This window comes from Xenopus tropicalis, chromosome 7 (genome assembly GCF_000004195.4).
Source record: "Xenopus tropicalis strain Nigerian chromosome 7, UCB_Xtro_10.0, whole genome shotgun sequence".
In the NCBI taxonomy this organism is placed as follows: Eukaryota; Metazoa; Chordata; class Amphibia; order Anura; family Pipidae; genus Xenopus; species Xenopus tropicalis.
The window spans coordinates 117976284-117991299 of record NC_030683.2 but is presented as its reverse complement, the minus strand read 5'-3'; the positions used below and the strand labels follow the sequence as shown (position 1 = coordinate 117991299).

At 42.3% G+C, this 15016-nt stretch overlaps 1 protein-coding gene across 4 annotated transcripts in view; it reads left to right on the top strand.

Moving 5' to 3' along the window:
• Window positions 1-4318: 4318 nt before the first annotated feature.
• ppfia3 (protein tyrosine phosphatase, receptor type, f polypeptide (PTPRF), interacting protein (liprin), alpha 3) overlaps window positions 4319-15016 on the top strand; it is a 91231-nt gene continuing 80533 nt past the window's right edge. For all 4 annotated transcript variants that reach the window (XM_012967553.2, XM_012967551.2, XM_012967552.2 and 1 more), the window contains exon 1: window positions 4319-5612. The gene's annotated coding sequence lies outside the window, so the exon portion shown is untranslated. The remainder of the gene's footprint in view (window positions 5613-15016) is intronic.

Below are 15016 nucleotides of genomic sequence, written 5' to 3'. Positions count from 1 at the left end.
CTACCGGTGAATCTAATCACTTACTTCTTGCCCTGGCCCAGTGGATCTCTTCTTCAAAAACCTCACTGGTCTGGGGAAGAGTACTGTGCGGAACCAGTTTTTAAAACCTGACCCGGACCCGTGGCCCAGAACCTGGACCCACGACCCTCATTTCTAATGCATCATATGCTTTTGCTGCAAACCGGAAGTGGCGTCATCAGAAGAGGGCAGGGGTAGGAAAATATTTTAAAAAACTGTTTAAAGGAGTAAAAGATAGATAATATAAACTAAGAAATATAGATAAAACCCACCTGGAATCTCCTGAACTGTTCTAAATGGTATGAGTTGGCCACTTTTATCAGCCTGCGTATGGCCACCTTAAACAGGGATTTTTAGTCTATGGCTACCATAGTATGAATGCCTACATAATATATAGTATTGGTCTACATGACCCCTCTTTCATACAATGAAGTTTCCTCATATAATAGACAATAGGCATGCAAGTCTAAGCCAATTCTTTGGTTACAAATGTAAATTCTAAATTGCATTTTGGCTGAATTTAAGCAAAAAATCAGTCTTGCTATTTGCCTTGTAGGCCATGTTTTGCTAGTGTATATGGATTTGATTTAACTGGTTACTTTGATGCTGAATAGTATGGCAGCACCTATGCATAAGGATAAACAAAAACATGCAGAACAACAAGGACCCCCAATTTGTTTGGCTCAATAATTGAAATCCGGAGGCCTTACCTTCCTTGGCCCAGAACAGACTGACTACCAGAACCTTAAATTTTGATTGCTGCAATAGTTATCCCAAAAAATGGTGTTGCTATGTTACTTCCATCCATGCACTTCCATCCATTAGATGTACTAAGATGTCAAATATGGAATTTGCATCCTTGCATACCACTGCACATAGAGTAGCTATTGACGCACAGTATGGCAAGATGGCGGCAGTAACATGTTATATCAGTGCAGCCCAGCCTGCAGCCCTCCCACAATCCAACAGCCTGTGGAAGCTGCTATAAACTGTAGTTCAAAAACAGCAGAAAAGCCAAAATCTGGACTGTACAACTTTATACAGATAATGTGGCCCAAAAAAAGCAATTTGCTAAGGGCCCCACTATAACCACAGACAACCCTGGCAAAAAGGAATTGTTAGTGGGATTCTTCTGTATTTAAATGTCATTATGACACCAGTAATTCATTCCTTATTCACTTGTGGCCTCTATTTATTTGAAACCAATTAAACTTTTCTACAGTATGCTCCCTTAAGTCTCATTTTTTTTAAGCATACAGACTCACACAGACAATGACCCTTTGTAAGAACAGATCCCATGATGAACAGCATTGTTTAATAATTTTCCTGTGTTCCAGTGTCTGCATTAATGTCTATTTGTCTTCTAATTAGAGACATACAGTATAGGAAGAGGGAGATGAGACAACGTGATGTTTAACTAGTTCCTTATACAACTTCATCCCTCATCCCCTGCAAATGTTTTATTCTGTCACTCAGTACTAATGCATATGCTATATTTTCCCTTCAAAGCAATTTTAATGCAGGTTTAACTTATATTTTTTTTTATTTTTTAGTAGACTTAAGGTATGGAGATCCATATTATGGAAACACATCCCTTATCAGAATACCCCAGGTCCCGAGCATTTTAGATAAGTCCAATACCTGTATACCTATCACTGTAATCTGTTTCTTCCATTTTATATGCTGAAATCCAGCTGCAAAACAGTTTTACTCTTTCTGCATCATTTGAAATCCTGCAGGAGAGGAGGAACTAAAACACTGATGTTACAAATTGTAACAACTTTTCCACAGCTTACAGACAGCATGCAACCCAACTACATAACCCACAATGTATTGCACTGTAGTGTTACCTTCCTTATGTGCATGGAATTGTGGGATTTGGAAGATGCAGGCTGAAGGCAGCCTGAGTACAGTTTACTACTGTCACATTTTTTTCTTTTTTCAGTCTCAAAGTAAGAAAAAAAATCATGAAAAGGCTGCATATTTTTAAATTGATCTATAATGCAAACTTGCTTGAAATTATGTTTACTTTTCAAAAAACTTGAGTTGTGTTTGGGTGAAGTTCCCCTTTAAAAGAGGTGTCTCTAAGGTAAAAGGGAGGATAAAGCCCCTGGTACCCCTGTCCCGCCTTGTCAGTGGGTTAAGGGCAAATAATATGGCTAATTTGGTATCCAAAGGGCCCTTTGGATACCAAGTTAGTAATAAGTAAGTAAAAAGTGAAGTACATCAATTCATTGCTTCTATTTGATTATTGGCTCAAAAATTGTAATGTTTAGATCACAGAAATAGTTAACAGTTCTAATGGCCTCTGAAAACCTCACCCATTGTTGCCAACAGTCCTGAATTATAATATAAAGACTCATATCATTTCCTGCACAATAGGAACTAAAAAGCCCAAGTTAAAAAAATAGATAAAGGGTAAGAAAATAACTCTGCCACCACGTTAGAGATACTTTGCTTGGTTCCTTCACTGCGCACCAGAAAAGCTTGGGAGGCCCAGTTGCCAACATATACAGAACTGGGTTATTGACTGGAGAAGGAGCTAAAGAGCTCAACAACACATACTATAGCTACTTCTCAAATTCTTTTATATACAGTATATAATCTTTAACTACATGTGGCTTTAGATTTAGCCATTTCTGCACTTTGAGTACTAAGAAGATGCCTTAGGAAACTCTGAGTTTAGCAAAATTTCCTTGTACACTATCAGAAATTTAATAAGGAGTATTAACCATCTAGGTATTAATATTACTGCACAGTAGGATGCTGGGGGAGCATATGAGCTCATATGAAAAGATGGATCAGGGCTACCTAGCATTTATCTATCTATCATCTATCTAAATCTATCATCTATCTATCTATCTATCTATCTATCTACCTATTATCTATCTATCTATCTATCTATCTATCTATCTATCTATCTATCTATCTACCTATCATCTATCTATCTATCTATCTATCTATCATCTATCTATCATCTATCTATCTATCTATCTATCTATCTATCTATCTATCTATCTATCTATCTATCTATATCTATCTATCAATCTATCATCTATCTATCTATCTATCTATCTATCTATCATCTATCTATCTATCTATCTATCTATCTATCTATCTATCATCTATCTAAATCTATCTATCTATCTATCTATCTATCTATCTATCTATCTATCTATCATCTATATCTGTCTGTCTATCAATCTATCATCTATATATCTGTCTAGCTATCATCTAGTGATAAACAAAGGCAGACTGACGTATTAGAATACTAAAGGAACCTCGGGCTGGCTAAAGTGGCCACTTAGGCCCAAGCAAAAGGCAATTCTTAGCTCCTCCTTAATTCCACAATAGGCCTATTTAACACCTTCACAGGTTAATACAATATACACTGAATAGTTGAGTAAATGGACCATGAGGGTTTTATGCCAGGGCCCAGTCCAACACTTGACACAGGTCCTTCTTGGAGGGTCATTTGGTTAAGTGATTCTATATAACTGGGGTTATTAGTTAGGCCCAGGGTACATGGAACATTTTGCCCAAAGCCGTTATCTGGCAGAAAACCGCAGGATTCATAGCGCTGCCCTCCAGGCCGGCAGATAGCATTTTATCCACCACTGTTTTACTGTCACATTTGCCGTTAGAGCTTGATCTACAGATTAGGGATCCAGTTCAACAACAGGAGGGCAACACGCTGGGTATGCTTGATGGGAATACAGTCACTGATCCCCATAGTGCCCCTGACATAATGTAGGGGATGAACAAGGGAAAAGCCAACTCTCTTCAGACATAATAGTGAACCTATCTGTCAGGCAAACCCCTGTTTGGAGTTAGCAATGTCACCTTTCACATAATATCCATTTTTATTTTTGTACTAGTGCCCCTTTAAGCCGTTCCTTCCCACAGGGTGCCCTGGGAGCACTGCTTGTCTATCTCTCTGAGCAGAAGTGAGCAGATAAATTCATTTACCACCCAGGGTGCTGCCAGGCTGTCCCCTGATTCCTGACATATCAGGCAGCCATGTATGACCCAACAGAGCATATCAATGATGACAAACATGCTGGCAGCCTGGCACTGACAACAACCTGCCTGTTCCCACAAGCTGCCTCCCCTCTCCTCAAACACCTCACCAAAAGCACAATGACATCATCTCTTCATTTAAATCCCGCCCCACTGAGGCGCTGATTGGCAGACCAGCCCTAACTACACACCTCTACTGCCATTCGCTGCTTTAAGCGTCCCTCAAGCCGTATAGGCACGCCTCCGTAGGTATCAGAGGCGGGACCGCGGTATTGTGTGGGCAGTGGTTGGACTCGGGCTTGTCAGTCTGCGGCTGGGGGTGGTGTAGAATTTGAGGTGAGGGGGGTAGGATTTTTCCCCCCCCTGTGAAGCGCCCCGGTGAATGAGCTGAGGGAGGAGTGGGGTATCCGGGTGCTTTGGCAGCTGAAGGGAGGATGGGGTCCAGAGGCACAGGCTTACCTTACCCTGTAATTGGCTACCATTGGGCGGCTGCATCCCTGGTCCAGGCTCTGCAGCTCTGACCGAGACACAGAGAAGAAGAAAAAGAGACAGCTTGGGAGCGGGCGTACAGAGAGGGGACAACCGGATCGTACGGATCAGAGACAGGTGGCTGTAGGCGATGGAATGAGACAGACTGTGGGCTGAGAGGACAGAGGTGCGGAGAGGGCAGAAGGGACATTCAGGGTGGTGTACAGGAAGGCAACTGAAGTACCCAGAGATTAGTGGGGAGACAGCTGGGGGTTTAGCCTGGGAGGGTCAGCAGCAGGACTGGGGTACCCAGAGACTAGTGGGGAGACAGCTGGGGGTTTAGCCTGGGAGGGTCAGCAGCAGGACTGGGGTACCCAGAGACTAGTGGGGAGACAGCTGGGGGTTTAGCCTGGGAGGGTCAGCAGCAGGACTGGGGTACCCAGAGACTAGTGGTGAGGCAGCTGGGGGTTCAGTTTGGGAGAAAGAGCAGCAGGACTGGGGTACCCAGAGACTAGTGGTGAGGCAGCTGGGGGTTCAGTTTGGGAGAAAGAGCAGCAGGACTGGGGTACCCAGAGACAGATTAGTGGGGAGACAGCTGGGGGTTCAGTTTGGGAGAAAGAGCAGCAGGTCTGGGGTACCCAGAGACAGATTAGTGGGGAGACAGCTTGGGGTTCAGTTTGGGAGGGTCAGCAGCAGGACTGGGGTACCCAGAGACAGATTAGTGGGAGGCAGCTTGGGGTTCAGTTTGGGAGAGAGAGCAGATAGACTGGGGTACCCAGAGACACATTAGTTGGGAGACAGCTTGGGGTTCAGTTTGGGAGGGTCAGCAGCAGGACTGGGGTACCCAGAGACAGGCTGAGGGATGTAGTGGGGTTCAGGGCAGGGGAGAGAGGCATGCCTGCTGACAAGAGAGACTGTTCCCAGGGAACAGGAGGAAAAGTGGTGCCAATACAGCAGTGGATGTGACTTTAGTCAGGGTCCAAAATATCTGGCTGGGGGAAAGGGAAGAAACCCAGGCACATAAAAGAGACAGCAGTGCTGCCATTACCAAGGCAGGGCAGCCGGAGACAGCAGCCTCAGAAGAAAGAGACCTCGGGCAGGAGGAGGTAAGAGATTGGATGATTGTTGGGAATGAGAGTGAGTGGAGCTGTCACTGTGAGCTGAGCTGCTTCCCTCCAGCATCCCCTGTGGGTATCACAATATGTAATAGCACCCTTATCCTTGTCTGCTTATATCATGCAGTGTGTATGCAATTGGCATCTTGTACAACCAGATGTTGTTGGACTACAGGTCTCACCCTCCTACCTGCAGCTAAAGACGGCAAGAGGCTTCTGGGAGTTGTCATTTAACAACATGCGAAGTGCCACAGGTCACCTTACACGCGGCGGCCCACTTGTGCTTGGGCCACAGCTCCCCGCCATTCATCACTTGCTGCTGAGAGGTTCTGGGAGTTGTAGTTTAACCACATCTAGCGGCCTGCCTGCAAACCAGCTCATTGCACTTGTTAGGAAAGGTATTATATACATTTAGGCATTCTTGCCTAGTGGCCTTATTTGCACCTATGTATCCGGGATCTCGCCCATTCCCAGCTATTCTATTCCTCTGTTCATCCGGCACTTTCCAAAGGCCCCACCAGTAGGGTCGGGTATTCCTGAAGATCCTCATCCCCTGCCCTCTCCCATTCCTTAGATATTGACTTGCTCCTGCCTCATCACATCCTTCTCTGCCTTCCCTGACAACCACTGTTGCAACCCTCCCCCATTGATGCCATTGTATCCAGTCCCTTTTAATGTCTGCAACATTTGTATCTGCTGAGTATCATTTTCTTATTGTATATATTAGCATTCTTTTTCCTTAACGATTTATTTGCACCTTTATATATAAACATGCAGGCTGTAAATGTATATATGTTTGACTATATACCTATAATGTATATATATTTGACTATATATATATATATATATATATATATATATATATATATATATATATATATATATATTCGGTACATAGATACATATATGAATATATATTCATGGGCATATATCAAAAGAATACCAGGCACATTCCATTCGCCCATATCCATCCATGTTAGCACCGTTTGATCCCTTTAAAGACCTTTCATTAGAGTAAAACTGATTATTTTGGCTCGTTCTGATCCTTTCTGCTGATGGCTTTTGTAAAAATGATGCCTAGAGACTATTTTTGGCAAGGAGCAGTTTTCTGTGCATAGATTCATATTCTTCCTACCGCCCATATCCCATGATTCCAAGTCACTGAATTCAGATCCTCCCTTTTAGCTGTCAGTTCCCTGCAATATCAGGTAGTATCGTTTCTATGTGGAAAACGTGTATTTCTATTTTATTTTACCCCCCTGGTCAGACTGTAAGTAAGACATGCACAGAATGAATGCTCTCATTATACGGTAAATCACATTCATTTGCTTATAGTTAAAATTCTATTTATCTATTAATTTTATTTTCCTACAACCTCTGTCTCTCTGTGTTTTCATGTGGAGAGGGGGTTGGTATTTTTTTGGACAGGGCCCCATCCATTTCTAAAGAGACCATTGCTTGGGCAGGGCACTTGGCCTTTTTGGTTGGGACAGCTGGGTCATATGGCAGGGCAGCTGCTGAACAGTATGTTAGCCCACCACTATACATGGCACCTTATAAGAAAAATAATGTGTAATAATTCATTTTTTCCTGGGAAAAAATCATGTTGTTAAGGTTCATAGGTATGGGATCTATTATCCGGAATCACATTATCCAGTAAGCTCCTTTTCTATAGAGTCTATTTGAGCAAACAATTCTTATTTTGGTAATGGATTTCCTATTACTTTTTAATATTAAAACAGTATCTTATACTTGATGGTAAATAAGCTACATAAATCCTACTGGGTTTTAAATGTTTATATATCTTGTGTGTATATATGTGTGAAGTCATGGTGCTCCAAATAATGGAATGATCCTTTATTTAGTAAAACCCAGGTCCCAGGCATTTGTACAAATTTTGGTATATTGGCTTTGGACTGGACTGGTAATCTGTGGGTTCCTGAAAATGCCAGAGGGGCTGCTGTAAGATGCCATAGACAATCACTATTTATTGGGCTTGGGGGTGCTGTTTGGGCCTCCGTGTACTTGAAATGCCAGGACCCAGGCCCAGACTGGCAATCTGTGGGTTCAGGCAAATGCCAGAGGGGCTGCTGTAAGATGCCATAGACAGTAACTATTTATTGGGCTGGGGGGGGGGGCTTTTTGGGCCTCTGTGTACTTTAAATGCCAGGGCCTATTCTGAATCTGGGTCCAGACCTCCTTTCCACCTTGCCTCCTGTCTACTCTTTTCTTTTCAGGCAAGCGTGGCTTTATTGTAGGAAAGAGAGGCCCCCAATTAAATTAGGTAACAGAAATAATATACTTACTAAAGACAGATTGAGTACCAAATGTTACATATTTATTTCATATATACACCAAAGAAATCTAAAATGTGCCTCTGCCAGCAATTGTTGAGCTATAACAACCAGCTTCTGGTTCTTAAGTGGTACACTGAGAGTTGTAGTTAAACAGCAGCTGTAGAGTAGCAGGTTGTACATTCCGGAATTGCATTATTTTTCTGAATTTAGAGTATGTAGTGATGATAGATACTCTGCCAATGAATGGCACCCAGTTTGGGGCATGAAGTGATGGTAATACTCTGCCCAGTTTATAGGATGTATTGATGGTAGATACTCTGCCATTTAATGGCCCCCCAGTTTAGGTTATGTAGTCATGGAGGATACTCTGCCAATAGACAGCACCCAGTTTAGAGTATGTAGTGATGGTAGATACTCTGCCGATGGACAGCACCCAGTTTAGAGTATGTAGTGATGGTAGATACTCTGCCGATGGACAGCACCCAGTTTAGAGTATGTAGTGATGGTAGATACTCTGCCGATGGACAGCACCCAGTTTAGAGTATGTAGTGATGGTAGATACTCTGCCGATGGACAGCACCCAGTTTAGAGTATGTAGTGATGGTAGATACTCTGCCGATGGACAGCACCCAGTTTAGAGTATGTAGTGATGGTAGATACTCTGCCAATGGACAGCACCCAGTTTAGAGTATGTAGTGATGGTAGATACTCTGCCGATGGACAGCACCCAGTTTAGAGTATGTAGTGATGGTAGATACTCTGCCGATGGACAGCACCCAGTTTAGAGTATGTAGTGATGGTAGATACTCTGCCGATGGACAGCACCCAGTTTAGAGTATGCAGTGTTGATAGATACTCTGCCAATGGACAGCACCCAATTTAGAGTATGTAGTGATAGTAATACTCTGCCATTTAATGCCCCCCCAGTGTAGGGTATGTAGTCATGGTGGATACTCTGCCATTGAATGACACCCATTTTAGTGATTTCTTCTGTGGGTTGGGGGTCTATGCTTTTATTGTATTGAGCCAGCATAGTTGAACTGGCACGTGATCTTATGTGATATTGTTCTTTCCCTGTAGACTAAACACCATTTTCCATATCCTCCTTGCTCCTTGTAAATCTCTGTATTATGAGGCTTCCTGGACTTTGAATGAAACCTGACTTTATGCTAAAGGAAAGAATCGGTTAAATTGGCTTCCTATGTGCCTTGTGTTGGTGATGGATTCCAGGTGGTTGCGAGTGACTTTGGCCTGAATATTCTGCTGGTGCCCATAACTACTTTTTCATGACCCTCTGTCTCCAGGGGGGTTTGTTACCCCACCAGCAGGGGAGGGGCTGAAGGATAACTTTTGCTGGACTCTTTACCCTTTTATGTTGATTTATCCTGACCGTGGGCAGGAAGGTTAAAGTGTTCAGGCTGCAGGCCCATACCTCGGCTAAGCATGGTAAAATGCATTACTGCAATTCCCATACCTCCTCCCCCCACCCCTATTGGAAACCTCGGTGAAATGCTGTATGCTTCTCTTGAGCTATGGGTGGGAAAGGGGGATGGGAGTGAAATGCTTTCCCTTGTCATACATCACACTTTAGATCGGAGGAGCAGAATAGAACACCATGCACTCTCAGGCCAGCGGTGCCTGTGTATGGATAAAAGGGTGGCTGCATATTAGTAGCACCCATGGATGCTTGCCTTTCATTTCTGCTTTAGCACCTATACAGCTGTTCATTTCTTCCCAGTCTCTGACAGTATCTTACCCATCACGTCTTGTCTGTAGTCATCCATGCAATGTATCATGTATTGGATAGCTATCCCTGTAGCTTCCCAGGACCAGTAATAAGGCAGGGTTGGTAAAAGTACACATTTTCATAATTTTATCTACAATTTACTCCAGGTAATGCACATCTTGGAGCCCTCTATTTTCCTGGTCTTGGCCTCACCTGTCAGGGCATGCTGGGAGTTGTAGTTTGGCATCAGCTGGAGGGTCCAGGCATCTCCTATACACTTCCTATAACACACTGCCTAGCCACTGACGGGATAACATTCTTAAAGTTGCAAATTATTAGCAAGATTAAAGGCTGTAAAATCAATGTCGCCCTAAGAACGCAATGCGAGGGGTTACAAATGAATAAATGTATGAAAGCATGCAATTTACTTAAGTGCTGGCGCTTAAACATCTTCATTAAGCTGCAGTTACATGGGGACTTTCTTGCCTGACTTTCTAGCCTGGGCGAATTAAGCTTTTGTACCAGATTTAGATGATTTGGAATGTTTTTATATTATTTCTGCAAATTTTAATTTTGGCTTTTTTTTTGTATCCCCAATCGGGGGATGATTTATCTGTTGCACCGTGTCAGACTGGGCCTTCTACAGAACCTACTGTCCAGGGCCCATTCTCACATAAGACAGTGCCAGATGGCATAGAGGATATGGCGCAAATAAGAAAGGGCTAATTTCATATGTCCTAGACTGGGGCCCAGTGGGAGATCTTCTGATATTTTTGCAGGCTTGTTCGACCTGTTATACTATATCTGGCAATCCAAGAACCCCCTTCCAGCCTGACACAATGATGTATTATGTAGGGCCATTGCACTGAGAAAACATAGGGCAGTCTTGACTTATACCATAGCCACTGCCCTATTCCACCTTCTAATTCCACTGTGATTTGTCTGTGCATATGGCAGGTTGTACCAAGCATTGTCACTCTTAATTCTTCTCTCTGTTAATACATGGGCCTATCCCATACAGTATCCAATGGACAGACACCGAACAAAAGGACGTTCGGAACCCAAACAGCAGCAGTCGTTCTTCTTCTCTTTCTCATCTGCTATATAAATAGATATCAGTCGGGGTTGCTGAACCGCCATACATGTACTGAAAACCATAAGAAACCTTGCAAACCATGTGCAGAAGTGTACATCAGTATTAATATATAGCAGTAACGTAACTATCCTCTTCTGGGCGTGGGTGCCCCCCGTCCCTCGAGAAGCACATTTCTTTTAATTCGGTGAGTCATGAGGGGGAGTGGGCCTGGGTGCAACCCCCCCTCTCTAGGTAGTATTGCCACTAATATACATGTACCCGAGGGCCTGTTCCTAGGGGGGACCAATGCATAGGCTGGCACCGAACTGGCACTGGTAGACAATACAATAGCTTGTTAGATCAATTCCGTCCTATAAAGTAGAAATACCGTGTTCCAACAGAGATAGGAATCCCTGAAGGAACCCCCGATGACCCCTAAACAGAAATACGAGCCCAGCTAGTCAACAAATATGCCAAAATCAGTGAAACTGGCCAAACAATTCTGGGCACGTATAACAAGCTAAAGCCATTTCTTGGTTCTTACTTTACCTGCAGCCCTTGGCTTTATTTATGTGCAGTGCATCCCTGCTCAACAAGCCCGGTGAATCACAAATTTTTTGAATGTATCCTCATTTCTTTATCCGTCTGTTGCTGTTTTTCTACCATCTCTTTTTTCTTGTATCTTGTCTTCATTTATTTATAGATGTTCTCGCACTCAGTTTGTATTTGAACGTATTTGTAATTTTGTTTTGGCTCCTTGTCTGGGGCCAGATACCGTATTTCTTTCCGACAGGTTATTAGATCATTATTTGTTTGTTTATACACCTCCACCCAGTTGGGCTGTGCTTTGCAAAAATGTTATTACAGGCAAGGGGGTTTCTGCCGTTAGCTTTCACTTTTCACTTTACTTCACTTGCTGGTCAAGCAAAGGTACAGTATATCACAAACACAGTGGTAATAACTGCCATACTCACCTAAGCACATTGTGTTTAGCCTCTTTAGGAGTGAGTCCAGCCATACACAGGCCGACCTATATAGTACAGGTATGGGATCCATTATCCAGAAACCCATTATCCAGAAAGGCTGTCTCCCATAGACTCCAAATGATTCCCTTTTCTCTCTAATAATAAAACAGTACCTGTACTTGATCCCAACTAAGATATAATTACCCCTTATTGGGGGCAGAACAACCCTATTGGGTTTATTTCATGGTTAAATGATTCCCTTTTCTCTGTAATAATAAAACAGTAACTGTACTTGATCCCAACTAAGATATAATTACCCCTTATTGGGGCAGAACAGCCCTATTGGGTTTATTTAATGTTTAAATGATTTCCTTTTCTCTGTAATAATAAAACAGTACCTGTACTTGATCCCAACTAAGATATAATTAATCCCTATTGAAGGCAAAACAATCCTATTGGGTTTAAATAATGTTTAAATTATTTTTTAGTAGACTTAAGGTATGGAGATCCCTTATCCGGAAAGCCCCGGGTCCTGAGCACTCTGGATAACAGGTCCCATACCTATACTCTGACTAGCGATGTACCTTATCCAGGATTTGAATCAGGATTCGGGCAAGATTTGGCCTTTTTCAGTAGGATTCAGATTCGATCAAAGCCATGGTCCTGGCCGAACCTAATCTGAATCTTTGCACATGGATTTCACAAAGGATTTGGGGTTTGGCCGAATCCGAATAGTGAATTTGGTGCATCCCTAACTCTGACTGATTGGTCCGCAGGCTGTATGGACAGATAGCAAATGACAGGGGAGGGGGGGCGTGGGGATCCATGGATTGCACCATGGGGGAGGCTTCAGGGAAGTGGGTGAGATTTGGACGGATCATGATCCCCACCATTCTCTGTAGATTCTGATTTGCATTGATGACCAGTTACCCAAGCCGCTGAATGATAAGCAGTATATACAATAAAGAAACTGCTGCAAACATATCTGTTTCTCTGGTATTCAGGCATGCTTTCTGGCTGCCATGTCATAAAAAAGCAAATTGAGAAAAAAGGGAACTTTTTATTATGCAACTGGAAATGGCTGCAAATGGAAGTCATGTTGACTAAAAAGGAAAGCTTGATGAGTTTTTGCTGGTACTTCAAGTCATTAGATTTAGCTTTCCTCTCCTGGCATAGTGTTTGTTGCCCTTGTTCTTGCACTGTAGCTGTGGAACAGGCCAAACCGGCTGCAGCGAGGGCTGTCGAATCATCACTTTAAAACCTAACCCCTAAAAAATAAACATGTTGCATAAATGATTAGTAATGTGTTCAGTTTTATATCACATAGTTTCACAGATATCAATGCTGCCTGCTGAACCCATTGCCATATAGCATTTCTGTTTTATCTGTATCTGTCCTAATTCAATAGTGAATTTCAATAGCGAATTTGTCCTCAAAGGAAAACTCCACCCAAACGTTAGTTTTTTTTAAAAGAAAACAGAATTTCAAACAAATTTGCAATCAATTACAAAATATGGAACCTTTTTTATGATTTTTAATGTAATATAATGGTTCTATAAGCCTGGCTCTTTGTTCTCCTGTCAATCTAACTGATCTAACGTTGAGACAGTATGTAACAGTAGTAGCCTGTCCTCAGCCTGCCTCCTCCCAATCCCACAATTCCCTGCACACCTGATATCAATAAGGAAAGGAACATCACAGTGCAATGCATTGTGGGTTATGTCGTTCCTGTATGCTGTCTGTAAACTGTGGAGACGTTATTAAGATTTGTAACATCAATGTTTTAGTCCCTCCTCCCCTGCCAGGATTTCTAATGATGTAGAAAGAGAAGAACTGTTTTGCAGCTGGATTTCAGCATATAAAATGGTATTTATTCATACTGTTTGAAGCAGATTACAGATCCACTTCTAGGATTACTAATGGAGAACAACCATAAAAATATCCATAGTCTAATGAGGTATCCAGCACAACATTCAATGCAAGTGCACTTACCTTTGTATATTACTCATACTCACTAAATGGTACCCGTCATGAGTATTTAATACCTTCCACGTGCCCACTGTCGGATGTGCTGGCCCACCTAGATAAAGTTCCTTGTATACAAACATTAAACACTGTTTCTACTGAATGTGACCAGTAATAGTAAATAGAATGACAGATTTATCAGAATGTGAGTTTAGAGCTGGATACATAAAAACTCGCCCACATTGTATTTATTCCTATGGGATTTTTAGAAGATCACTTTGATAAATTTTATACATATGCTTCTAAAAATCCCATAGGATTAAATAGAACGTGGGTAAGTGTTTATTTATTAAGCTCAGAACTCGCATTTTGATAAATCTGCCCCTTAATGTCCTGGATTGGACGCACAGGTTCTTGAAGCATAGCTATAGAGAGAGTACTTTTCTTGGGTCAGAAAAAGTTGAGAGAAGAATGGAACCAAGTTTCCGTGCTTTCGTTTCCCAAGATAAATACAACAATTTTGGATTGCTTTCTTCTTTATTTAATTGAGTATATAACAGTTCTACATTTAAGAACATATACTATGTGGTCAAATGTGTCAGGACACCTGCCTGTCCAGTATTTATCATTCACAACCCAATGGTGTCAATATAAGACTCCTCCTCCCTGTGCTGATATACTTTAGCTCTTTCAAAAAGGCCTTCCACTAGATGTTGGGACATTATTGGTGGGATTTGTTGGAGATCAGATTTGGCTTGGTCCAGTTCATACTACAATTTGGGTTGGGGTCAGGGCTATGTGCAGGCCAGTCAGGTTATTCCAGTCCCATCTCAGCTATCCCATTCTGTATGGACTTCACTTTATACATGGGGCAATAATGTGCTGAAGAAGGAGGGAGCCTGCCCTAAATCAGAATTGTCAATAATATATTGTATGCTGTAACCTTTAGGATTGCTTTAAATGGAACCAGGGTCCCAAGCCCAAACCATGAAAGACAAGCTTGGACCATTATTTGTTCTCAATCAAACTGTAATGCTAGCATTATGCATTTAGGCAGCTAGCTCCTAGTATCCGCCGAAACCAAACTCTTATGTTTAATACTAATGCAGTCTCTCCACTAGTCTAGAGTCTACCAATGGTGCTGTCAGGTTTGGTTGCTGCTGCTCATCCATAAAAATAACCTACAGGTCCGATGAGTAGTTCTGGTACTGACAATGCTTACGGAGACTGTTTGAAACTCAGTGTTCCAAGTGAGTACAAGGGGTGTCTAGATACTTTTGGCTATGTAAAGTACCCAGATACAGGTATTGGATCCCTTATCCAGAAATCCATTAACCAGAAAGCTCCGAATTACAGAAAGACCGTCT